A 13,904-nucleotide genomic window follows, 5' to 3' on the forward strand; every position below is an offset into this window, starting at 1 on the left:
GTTTGGGGGTGTGACAAATGGTGGTTCTCAATACCTTTTAAAGAGAAACACTCATACATGTTGAGGAAGGATCCAGATGAAACGGTGGGTTCTAGATTAGAACAATAGAAATTAGAACCTGATTGGCAGAAGCCGAGCAGTGAGACTATCAGGCTGAGGAGTAGGCAAGTGTTACATATGTGGATTAAAACCATTGGAAGGCAAAGGCGGTGGAATATACATGTCTAGGAAACGCATAGACCATACACCTAAAGAATTGACAAAATAACATAAAATGCCCATACAAAAACCGGCAGTAACAAATACATAAATAAAGGACCAGTTTTGCCAAAACCTCACCTAGTTTACTATTCATCAAGTGGTCATCTTTAATATATATATATATATATATATATATATATATATATATATATATATATATGAATGACAATAAAAAGGATATAAATTATTCCAATACCGATTATGAAACGAAGATGACAAAGCTTCTTGAAAATTGTCATTTCTTGTTGCTCCAAAAACTCCATCCATAATTCAAGTATTAATCCAAAAATTAATCTAATCTAATTACAAAGATAAATGACTCATTACCAAATTATGATAGTAAATCATAACTGCAATGTTCCAAAAATATATAAAGAAAAATAAGGAAATAACACAAAAGAGAGAACGAGTCTCCTCCTTGTGCCGTATTGTGACAACCCGAAATTTCCATTTTGTACGAACATTAGCTATTCAATAGAAGCTAGTCCAGTTTCAATGAATTTCAGACTTCTCCGAATAAGTTTGTGTACATTAGGGTTTACGTTTAAGGAGATATCAGGAGAGTGGATGCTCATGGGTTTGTGAAACTTGAGCATTTCAGAACTTCATAATGTTAGAGTCCAATTCCAGAATAAAAATATTTTCTGCCAAAAATATTTTAGGACTATAAATAGATTTCTGAACTAAATTCATTCATTATTCACATTTCCAACTAGAGAAAAGCCATTTTCTCTCTCACGGATCTTCGGGTTTTTATCCCAAATCGTGAGTACACTTCCCTAGTTGTGTTATAATGCTTGTTTTATGCTTAATAACATAGATTACATGTCAAATATGTGAGATCCGGGAGTTTACCGCCCAAGAAAGTTCTTGGGGAGTAAACTCCAAAATGAAGCTTAAAGGCTTTCTAGTCCCATTTCCTTGTTAGGTAACTAGCTTAGGATAATATGTATGTACATTTGAGACTAGAAACCAATCAAAAACATCTAGCTTAGGGTGTTTACGGCCCAAGAGTTTCTTGGACCGTGAACACCAAATTCAAGGGCTTAAATGTGCCCTAATCACTCCTAAAGGCTTTAGACATTAACCCTCAATTACTTCTAGCTAATTTGGGGACATTAACACATCAAAAAACCCCTTAAAGGGAGTTTGCGGCCAAGAGAATATTCATAGGCCGTAAACACCAAATAAGGGCACCAAAGTGTGCATAGGGTCCTCCTTAGCCTTAAACAAATGCCTAGAAATTATCCTACTTGTGTTTGGGACTTGAAAGAATTAAAACACCCATCCCATGAGAGTTTACGGCCGTAAACTCTAAGGGATATGGTCTTTTGGCCGTAAACTCCTCAAAGGAGTATTATATATGCCCTAAACTACCCAAAGGATTAAACCACCAAGTTAGGCTTATTCTAGAAATCATATAACACTTCAAAACACCTATTACCACCAAGATTGGAGTTCACGGCCGTAAACTCAAGGGTTTACGACCGTAAACTCCTTGTGTGGGGTTTATTGGGTAGTAAACTCTTATATAAGGCCCTTTGGTACATTAAACCCCTTTAGCCTTGTCCCATAACAACCTAGAAGCAACCCTTAGGACCTATAACACTTATACAAAGTGTTTACATGTTCCTGAGTGTCCCAACTTATTTCATTAAGTTATTATTTGGCTAATTAGTTATATATATGCTCATTATATGATAACTAGGCTCGTGCGTGTGAACAAGTCTCCGTTTGCCACCTAGCACGGTATCCGACACTACAATCCAATCCACTCACCACAAGTGAGTTCATACCCCTTTAATTAACCTTTGAAATACTTTTAAATGTTTTAAATACTTTTATGGGGGAATACAAGTTAAATACTTATAGTTATTGCATCAATCACATGTGATTACATCAATCACATGTGATTAATAACTAGAAAACCAATGATTTTATCACTGTTCAAACTGTTTATCAAACTGTTTTACTTCAAAATGTTTTACAAACTCTTTTATTTATCAAATGCTTTTATTAAACTCTGTTTTACTTCTTATAAATTGCATGCCCATATATGTATAGATATATAAGCAATGTTTAAAGGACTTAGGAAGGCCATCCGCCCTATTTCCTTTTTCTTGATTTGGATGTGGTCTGGTGGGATTTCGGGTAACCGTCTGAAGGTCGTTTCAATATTAATTATATATCAAATATACATATATAGACATAAAAGTACTTCCATATTCATGCGTATTAGACACATCATTAGTAAGTTACCATCGGGGTAACACAGGATCATACTACTACAATTTCTAGATCAATGAGTCAGTTCATTCATGAGTCTATACATTACATTACTATGAGAACTTATACATTACATTACTATGAGAACATATACAACTATACTAGAAAGAGAACATATACAACTATACTAGGAGGAGAACATATACAACTATACTAGAACGAGTAACATTACATTACATATACAAGAATACGTTAACAATGGTGATCCACTGTATCGGAACATGCCTTAAATGTCATGGTCCGAGTTGTAGCCAGAATTCTCTTGGAGGGAGAGCGTGAGTTTGCGTATAGATCTATACTGGATTGACTATCCTACACCTTGCTGCTAGCTACAACCGGACCTGCAGGTCTGCGGGTGCCAAACGTCATTCCGTTATTACGACCATTCGTATGTCGTTGTTACCAGTCAATAGTATGGTGCAATTTATCACATAATACCTTAATATAAATCCGGTTTAAGGTAGTTAGTACAGCAGTAGTTCCTATAATACAAGACTACAGTACTACAATGATTTACCCATTACATATTTTTAGTGATTATTTCACTTAAACATTAATGTACAAACTATATTTGGTTAAATGATAGTTACACTTGGGAAATTACACACTTTTACAACAAACGAGCATACAAAACAGTTAAGCCTTGGTAGAAGGCTACTTTAATAGAAAATATAGGTTTTTCTATAAAATTCAAACTTTTACAAACACTTGCAAACATTTACTTACATTTTACAAACTTACACTTGAGACATGTTCAAACGTTTTTGATAACAAACATCGACACTAAAATACTTATGAACTCACCAGCTTAATGCTGATAAACTCTTTCAAAATAACTTGTATTCTCAGGTCATCAGTAGACAGGTACCGAGGCCAGCTTTTGAGAAGATGGAGCGCATTCAAGACTCATCTTATTATTTTGATTTACATTATTTTTGGTGTCTATAACTGTACAAAACACGCTTGTATTAAAATTATATATTTAATGCAATGGATGATGTTGTTTGCTTATTTACTTTTACTGTGTTGTGATACTTTACATGACGTCCTCCGCCCCAGAACGTTTCCGCCGTTCTTGGTTTTGGGGTGTGACACATATCTCCCCACTGCCAGCGTAATATGAAAATGTGATGCTTCTTCTGTTTTGTTCTACTTGCCGCCAACCACGAGTTGCCCTATTCCAACGCAAAAAGATAAATTGGGTTCACTTAATTGTAAAGGGATGGTGGAAAATTGGAATTGGGCTATTGAATTTAAGAAATGGGCTGCAATATTCAATCTTCATAATGGGCTGCCAAAACTAAAGTTGGCAGCTTTCTGTCCAGCTGTTCACAAGGCCAAAAATCATATCAAAACTTGTTCAAATCCGCTCATTTTTGTGAGGACGAGATTGATGAGTTAGGAAGACGTTCGTAAAATTTCAGTTCAATCGGACAACATTTGCCCCTCCGTCTGATCGGTTGAAGAAAGTCACACAAAGCTGGTAAAGTCCGAAAAATTAATTTATATTGCTTTGTTTTTCTTTTCGCTCCTGTATATGCTACGAGACTTCAATTTTGGTTGCAAGGAATTCGATGTGGCTTTAACGATGCTCCGAAATACTATCTTGCTCGAACAAATCTACACAAAAAAAGCTTAAACGAGTAAAAATATTCAAAACAATAAATCTAACGATTTAATGCAAAAAGAATATTAAAAATGTTAAAACCAAAAGAAAATGATTGCCAACATATATACAAAAAATCAAGTTATCATGAAGAAAAGAATATCATTTTGGAGTTGTGGGACTCTTTGGATCCAGAATAGCAACATCATTTGGAGGTATAAAGCTCTGAACTTGATTGAAAGTTGTTTAGATCTCGTTTAGTTATGAAATCATGTTCTTTTGGTCCCATAAGGTTGGTATTATGAGTATGGTTTACTCTAATCCGCATAAGTTGTCCTTTCAAACGTTTTGGAGCATCGATAAGCATAAAAATGTAATCTTAGTTGTTAGTGTGACAACTCGAAAACTTCTACCCGGTACATCTAGTCAGTTAGTCTAAGTTAAACTCATTTCTGTTAACTCATAACACTGAATAAGGGTTCATTTAAACATTTAAAGCCTTGAGTAAAACCAAAGTTTGAATTAGGGATGGGTTGGTTTAAGATTTAGGGTTGCAAATAGGCAAAACACTCCATCAAAAGGAGTGTGTGACCACACACATGAGTCTGTGGCCGCACACCCGAATGTATGGCCGCACACCCGAGTGTGTGGCCGCACACACGAGTGTGTGGCCACACACCCGAGTGTGTGGCCGCACATCCGAGTGTATGGCTGCACACATGAGTGTGTGGCCGCACACTCGAGTGTATGGCCGCACACACGAGTGTGTGGCCGCACACCCATCCTCCAGCCGCACACTCATCCCTATTTATATAGGGTGACCCTTTCACTCATTCCTTTCATTTGGCTGCACTCGACTTTCTCTCTCTAAAAACTTCATCCAAGAACACACTAAGGGCCTAAAAAACGTGAAGAATTCCATCATTTAGCTTGTTATACAGGTAAAACACCTAAATCTAAGCCTGCAACTCTTCATGTTCTTCGTGTTCTTAATCACTTGAAGGTGTATGGCCGCACACCTTCATAAGGTGGCCGTACACACCTCAAAAACCCTCCAAAGTGAGTTTTGGCCCTCTATCTCTTAGTTGGACTTGGTTTGAGCCTTGAAACACTTGAAAATCGACGTTGGAGACGAAGAGTGTACGGCCGCACACTCCTGTGTGCAACCGCACACACAGCCTGGCCGCACACCATGGCCGCACACACCTTAAAGGTGGCCATACACTCACCTAACGCAATCCTTTAAGGTCCTAACACTTAGTGCAAGTAGTCCCATGTTCCTAGAGTGATTTTCCATCACATTTAGTGGTGAAATACCTTCATTTGACTCCTTTATGTATCACTACATGTTAATTAGGATCAAATCATGTTCAAGGCTTCACTTGAACACCCAACTTTTCGTGCCGATCCTTCATTCAAATCACCCGAGGTGAGTTCATACCCCTATATTTTTCGTGTTTTTAATGTTTTCAGGGGGGAATACAAGCCAAACTCAAAGTATTTTATTAAGTTTTAAACTTATTAATGCAGTCCAACGATTTGCACGTTTAATAACATTTTTAGATATTTTATCTCTTTTTGTAATATGTTGAGCATAAGGGAAACTACTATTTTGGAAATCTAACTTCATAGCTTTCAGAAAGGTTTTTACAAAGCAGTTCTATATCAACTCTAATAAACTATAACGGGTATAGTTTGGGATAACCCTCTAGGCATTTCTACTTAATCAGATTTCATACAAGAATATGTATAAACTATGGCAGATTTAGTTTATGTTATATGTTTTTCTCAGAAATATAAAGTACATTTATTCAAGGATAATTAGTGTTTTATGCTGATTTCTCGCTAGTAAACTAGATTATACAGAATTGTGAGGCGCTACTTCAATACTGTACCCTTAGGTGTATAGTGATAAATCCTTTTAGTATAACCAGAGTCTCCTGGAGGAAGAGCGTGAGATTTGTGACAATCCCACACCAAAACTGCTAGCTACAGTTTGGCGGGCACGCTTGTGGTGAACAAATGTCATTTAGCTTAACACCTGAAGAACGTTATAAAGGTATCTCGGTTATATCAAGTATGGTTATACGACTCGCAAATAAGTATAAACTAACTTTGTTTACGGACTCTCTTCTTCATTTATTTTATTTTAAGTAATAAAACTACTTTTATATATGCTGTTAGAAATCAAGGACTTCTAAACTGACATCTTGTCACACCCCCAAACCTGAACGGCGGAAACGTTCGGGGCGGATGACTTCATGTGGTAACGTAACAATTGAATACATAGTAAAGAAAGCAATACAACCATCATATATATAATTGAAAGTTTACATTTGTCAAAAAGTTACATGTTCAAAACCAATTACAATATGATGTCAAAATATGAGATTAAACTGGCGCCGCAGCATCCCTTCATCAAAAGCATAATGATACCTGAAATTACCGATTCCCTGGGAAATACAAGTAATTTTGAAAGAGTAGATCAACATTTAAGCTGGTGAGTTTCATAAGTATTTAAATGACAATGTTTGTATGAAATGAAATGTTTTGTCCTTGGTTGTGTTGTGTTTAGAAAATCCTATATTTTCTACTAGTATAAAAGTATCCTTCTCTCAAGACCAATGTTTGTTTCTAAAATGTATGTAAGTGTAAAATAACCAATGTGTTTGAAAACCTTGTAAATCAATGCATTTTGAATACCCCATGTGAGTTTTATAACCATACTATTGACTCGGAATGCCTATACACAACGTTCTTCAGGCGTTGGAATGTTATGACGTTTGTTACCCCAAATGGTGAACTGTAGCTAACAGTCAGGGCGCGGGTTGTCAAGCCCGTATAGATCTATACACAAACACCATGCTCCCCCTCCAAGGGATTCTGGTATATAATACAGGACTTGAAATGTGTACTCGAACGTACGTGAAGTTTATGTCTCACAAAACCGTGGTATAAAAACATATTTACGTGTTAAAATGTTCGTTTGTTCTTGTATATGAAAGTGACTTCTTGAAAATCATGTTTCTAGTATGTAAAAGTTAGCAATATCCTCGTAAAACTATACCTATTATAGTTTTCTAAAAGTGTGACTTGTTTGTTTAGAAAAATGCCTAGAAAAGGAATCACATTTTATAACTGTATAGATTTTTGCAGAGCCTAAGGTAGGCAAGTATACATATAATCTAAGAAGATGTTTAGTTTATACATGCATTACAACAATTTATATTTTTAAAGATGGGATTCTATTGTAATATATTTTGTATACGAGAGTTCCCTATAAAGTTTATAAATCACATATGATTCTACTTAATAAAAGTGTATAAAAATCTTTATATATAACACCCAATAGTAGTCGTGTGTTTTACTTGTAATTCCCCCCTTAGAAAGCATATAAAAGCATTTAGAATATTTAAAAAGGGTTAATTAAGGGGTATGAACTCACTTGAAAGTTTGAAGATAGCGAGATGGAAAACCGGGCAGAGTTTCGTCTCGGGAAACGGATTTTTCTCGGGATTCTCGGGAATCTCGAGAGTAAAATCGACCCTCGGGACTTGAGCAAAAAGACCAGAGCTTCGGGGTAGTGCGGGCACGGAAAACGAGGCAAAACGCAAGAAAATAGAGAGAGAATGAGCAAAATTTTTGGGAACCCTCGCATTTCTATTTATAGAGGGCTGAACCGCCTCGGTATGCGGGGTGTACACTCATACGCAGCGCGTACTCGTACGTCATGCATGACCGAGTCCTCGACTGCCTCGGCTTCGGATGGGACGGAAAGGGGATAGCTTCGCATAGGGGCGACGTGGACGGACCGAGACCAAGGCCCTCGCGTACGCGGGGAGTACGAGGTTACGCGGCGCGTAACTCGGATGAGGACGCTGACTCCTCCTTCGGATATTACCGGATTTTGAATTAAATTTATATATAATTTATTTAATAAACTTCAAAAAATCATATCTTCTTCATACGAACTCCGTTTTCGATGGTCTTTATATCCACGCGTAGGTGAGACTACACTCTACAACTTTCGTTTAGACTCCGTTGGCAAGTTCCGAAATTATTTTTATTATTTATTTATAAAATGACGTGATTAAGGAATTTCTTTAAAAATTCATAACTTCTTTATCTGACGTCGGTTTTTGCCAGACTTTTCACCGCTGAAATACCATTGTCGAGACCTTCGATTCTCGTTTAGGTCATTCCGGCCAAAAGTCGCTCGATCTCCGATTCGAGTTTTTAGCTGTCTGCTGCTAAGCCGAACTTGAAAAAATCTAAACTTCAATATACGAAGCCGGATTTGGGTATTCTTTTTACGTACGATCCCGGTTTAATGATATTAAACATAGTAGGTAGTTAAATAGAATCTTTTTGGACATTTTATTATCAAAGTTAATTTCTTTAACTCAAAAGTGGTTACAATACTTGACTAATTAGGCCATTACAAAGAGTTAAAATATCGGGTTGTCACATCATCCCCCCGTTAGAGGGAATTTCGTCCCGAAATTTAAAGTAGTATAGATACTAGTGAACATGAAAGAGATGAGGGTACTTTTGTTTCATCTGATCTTCGCGTTCCCATGTGAATTCAGGTCCCCGCTTGGCGTTCCAGCGAACCTTCACGATGGGTATGCGACTTTGTTTTGTTTGCTTGACCTCTCGGTCCATGATTTCTACCGGTTCTTCCACAAAGTTGAGGCTCTCGTTGATCTCGATCTCGTTGAGTGGAATAACAAGAGTCTCATCGGACAGACACTTTTTCAAGTTCGAGACGTGGAAGGTTGGATGTATGTTACTAAGTTCACGCGGTAGGTTAAGCTTGTAAGCCACAGGGCCGATTCTGGCAAGAATCTCGAAAGGCCCTATGTATCTTGGATTTAGTTTCCCACGCTTTCCAAAGCGTATTAAACCCTTCCACGGTGAGACCTTTAATAAAACGTGGTCTCCTACCTGGAATTCCAAAGGTTTCCTCCTTTGGTCAGCGTAGCTTTTCTGTCGGTCTCTAGAGGCTTTTAATCGATCACGAATCTGAACGATCTTCTCTGTCGTTTCTCGTATGATTTCCGGACCGGTGAGAGTGCTTTCAGGAACTCTTCCTCTAGCTAACTGGGTATCGCCAACTTCAGTCCAGCACAGAGGGGATCTGCACTTTCGACCATAGAGGGCTTCAAACGGAGCAGCCTTTATGCTTGTATGATAACTATTGTTGTATGAAAATTCGACAAGGGGTAAATGGATATCCCATGCCTTTCCAAAGTCAATCACACAGGCTCTTAGCATATCTTATAAAGTTTGTATCGTTCTCTCACTTTGCCCGTCTGTTTGTGGGTGGTAGGCTGTACTCATGTCTAGCCTAGTCCCCAGGGAACTTTGTAGTGACTGCCAGAATCTTGAAGTGAATCTACTATCTCTATCGGAGATAATGGATATCGGAACACCATGCAGTCGCACTACTTCCATTAAGTAAGTTCTTGTAAGCTTTTCCATTTTGTCAGTCTCCTTGATGGGTAGGAAATGTGCGGATTTGGTTAATCTGTCGATGATGACCCATATGGTATCGAGTCCACTCGTCGTCTTGGGTAACTTGGTTATGAAGTCCATAGTAATCCGCTCCCATTTCCATTCTGGTATCTTCGGTTGTTGTAGTAATCCTGACGGTTTCTGATACTCGACCTTAACCTTAGCGCAAGTAAGGCATTTACTTACGAAGGTAGCAATTTCTGCTTTCATGTTAGGCCACCAGTACAGTTTCTTAAGATCCAGATACATTTTATCCGAACCTGGATGAACGGAATATCTTGAGTTGTGTGCTTCGGTCATGACTACGTTTCTGAAACCACCATGATTCGGGGTCCAGATTCGGTCCATGAGATAGTAGGCTCCGCCACCCTTGACTTCTAGATTCTTTTCCATTCCTCGCAGGGATTCACCCGCCACATTTTCAGGTTGCAAAGCTTCCATTTGTGCCGCCTTAATTTGTGTGGATAAGTGGGAATGGATAGTCATAGTCAGAGATTTGACCCTCCGACCAGTGTATTCCTTTCGACTGAGGGCGTCAGCTACCACGTTGGCCTTGCCAGGATGATAACGAATTTCGCATTCGTAGTCATTTAGTAACTCAACCCATCGTCGTTGTCGCATGTTGAGTTCCTTCTGATCGAAAATGTGTTGAAGGCTCTTGTGATCTGTGAAAATAGTACTCTTTGTTCTGTATAAGTAGTGTCTCCAGATCTTCAGAGCAAATACCACTGCTCCTAACTCAAGATCGTGTGTCGTATAGTTCACTTCGTGTGTCTTAAGCTGTCGCGAGGCATAAGCAATAACCTTCCCTCTCTGCATAAGAACACAACCAAGTCCTTGATTTGACGCATCGCAATACACTATGAAGTCTTCTATCCCTTCGGGGAGGGATAGTATCGGTGCGGTGCACAAGGCCTGTTTTAGCGTCTGGAATGCCTTCTCTTGTTTCGCTTCCCAGCCAAAGGCCACGCCTTTCTGGGTTAATGTAGTAAGAGGTTTCGCAATGCTAGAGAAGTTCTTTATGAATATGCGATAGTAGCCAACGAGAACTAGAAATTGACGAATTTCTGTAGGTGTCTTTGGTGCCGACCAGTTCTCAATGGCCTTAATTTTGGAGGGGTCCACGTGTATCCCTTTCTCGCTAACAACGTGGCCTAAAAATTCGACTCTTCAAATCTAAAATTCTCATTTAGAGAACTTCGCATAGATTTTCTCCGTTCGCAGTGTTTCTAGGACTTTTCGTAGGTGCTGACTATGCTCTTCCTCACTTCGGGAGTAGACAAGTATATCATCGATGAAGACGATGACGAACTGATCCAAGTAAGGATGGCATACCCTATTCATTAGGTCCATAAATACTGCTGGTGCATTGGTTAATCCGAACGGCATCACTACAAATTCGTAGTGTCCATAACGAGTTCGGAAAGCTGTCTTTGGAATATCCCCCTCTAGAACTCGTAATTGGTGATATCTGGATCGTAGATCTATCTTTGAGAAGTAGTTTGCTCCTTGAAGTTGATCGAATAGGTCGTCAATACGGGGTAGAGGATAACGGTTCTTGACAGTAAGTTTGTTCAGCTCTCTGTAGTCGATGCACATACGGAACGATCCGTCTTTCTTCTTTACAAACAGGACCAGTGCTCCCCAAGGTGAGAAATTTGGTCTTATGAATCCTTTTTGAAGGAGTTCATTAAGTTGACTGGAAAGTTCCTGCATCTCTGCTGGTGCGAGACGATAAGGTGACTTCGCTACTGGGGTATCCCCTGGAACTAAGTCGATTCTGAATTCGACTTGGCGTTGTGGTGGTAATCCTGGTAGATCTTCTGGAAAGATATCGGGAAAGTCGCGTACTATTGAAATGTTCTTGATGTCCTTCAGTTCTTGACTTGTATCAACGATGTGCGCTAGGAATACTCGACAATCCTTCCACAAGCACTTTCGAGCTTGGATGCACGAAATGATGCGAAGGTTTGTACTTGATTTGTCGCCGTAGATAATTAATGTTTCGTTGTTAGGGAGATTAAGACGGACTGCTTTCTCAAAGCACATGATGTCGGCGCAAAGAAGACTCAACCAATCCATGCCGACTATGACATCGAAACTTTTAATTTGGACCGGCAAGAGATTGATTGGAAAAGAATGGCCGTCTAAAGTTAACGTACAGCCCATGTATATGTAGTTAGTGTTTTCGGTTTTTCCATTGGCCATCTCTACAGTGAATGATTTTTCTAACTTGCTAGGTTTAGGTTTAAGTGAATGAATAAAGTTTTGACTCACGAAGCTTCTCTCCGCTCCACTATCGAATAATATGCATGCATATGAATTATCGAGAAGGAACGTACCAGCAACTACAGTTGGGTCAGCTACAGCTTCGTCGTGGCCTATCGCCAAAACTCGTCCCACACCGCCGGTGCCTGCTGCCTTAGGGCAGTTCCTCTTGTAGTGGCCCACCTCGCCACAACTGTAGCAAGTCTGGCCTACACCCGCACTGGGAACTTGAGTGATCGGTTTTGCGGGGTCCTTGCAGAAATGGGCTGTGTGTCCCTTTCTGTTGCAGTTGGCGCACTGCATTTCCCGACAAGGTCCATGGTGGTGGTAAGTGCATTTGGTGCACTTTGGAAGGTTACCTACATAAGGCTTTGTGGGGTAGGGATTTGTAGGGACTGTAGTAGGTACAGTGGCAGCATTCATTGAAACCAGTTGTTTCTTTGCGGATTCTTGGGAAGACCCACCCTTCCCTTTATTCCATACTCTCTTCCTGTTGTTGTTGTTGTTGTTGTTTCCTTTCTGTGGCTCTGGTGCAGAAACGGTTGAGTTCTGATGACCTCCGTAGTCAATCAGAGATTGTGCCAGTTCCTTAGCACTTTCAAAGGTGTCAGGTTTGGAAGCTAACACGCTTGATTGTATTTGGGGCGTCAGTCCCCAGATGTACCTTTCTATTTTCTTGCTCTCGGGAGCAATCATATCTGGGCAAAGGATTGCCAGATCGCAGAATCTGTTGGTATAAGTTGCGATGTCGGTACCAACCATTCCGAGAGTCCATAGTTCGTGTTCGAGCTTTTGAATCTCTCCCTGTGGGCAGTATTCTCTCATCATCATGGCTTTTAGGCTCTCCCAGCTTATGGAGTTTACCACTATCAGGGTAAGTACTTTAACGTGGCCATTCCACCAAGTTAAAGCTCTATCAATAAGGGTGAAAGTTGCAAATTTGACTTTGTTGTGCTCGAGACAGGAGCAGATTTCAAAGACTGACTCTGTCCTTTCAATCCACTGCCTCAGGGCTATCACACCACCAGATCCATAAAACATCCGGGGCTTGGCATTAGTAAAGTCCTTATAGGTGCATTCTCGGGGTGGTCCATGACTCTCTCCATGGTTGGATGGGTGTGTGCCAGATCCCGAGCCATTAGTACTCGAGTTGTTGATCTGTGACATGGCAGCTGCTACCGCTGCGGTGACTGCTGCTTGGAACATAACAACATCAAATTGAGGTGGTGGAGGTGGTGGTGGTATAGGCGCTTCCCCACCGTTGCTTCGCCTTGGATTCCTACGCGGAGGCATCCTTCAACTATAGGTTGAAAAGGTAAAGATAAGAATTCCATAGAATAGAAAATTAATGTGTCTCGTGAACTAAATTGCTATAGTTCAACAACAGATGCTAGTATGAGTCTTAAAATAGAAGAATGAAAGTTATTTGTAAGACTGAAAGTATGAAACAAGTATTTGGTTTCTCAAAGACTTTTCACGGTTCGAACGAAATACTCAACGTAGTAATAATAGTGTCACTTATATTAATACAAAAGTTGATACAACGATCATGAAAATTTGACCCCTATAAGGGTCTCCGATTACAAAGTTCGAGAAATTTAAAGACTTTTAGCCGAGGTCCTAAGCTATAACAAAATTTGAGTCTTTGACAAGCACTACTTGCAATGTAGGTTGCGCTTGGAGCTTGACTCTGCATCTGATTGCTTCGACTCCATTAGACGCCTATCAAAAGCGGCTTGTTGTTCCCTCAGTTCAGCGAGGGCTGCAATCATTTGTGCTTGGAATGCCTCGGTTTGGAGTTGAGCATTGTCTTGTATCTTGTCCAGCCTACGGATGTCAGAAGTGTGAACCTGCACTTCCACGTTGACATCCCGGAGTCGGCTAGCTTGAACTCCGGACTGATAGGACTGATTGGCTAGCTTACCCACCATTACCGGGAGTGCCCGATCAGCCGAACCTCCGCCGC

The sequence above is a fragment of the Lactuca serriola genome, chromosome 9 (genome assembly GCF_051521515.1).
Source record: "Lactuca serriola cultivar US96UC23 chromosome 9, Lser_US96UC23_V15, whole genome shotgun sequence".
Lineage (NCBI taxonomy): Eukaryota > Viridiplantae > Streptophyta > Magnoliopsida > Asterales > Asteraceae > Lactuca > Lactuca serriola.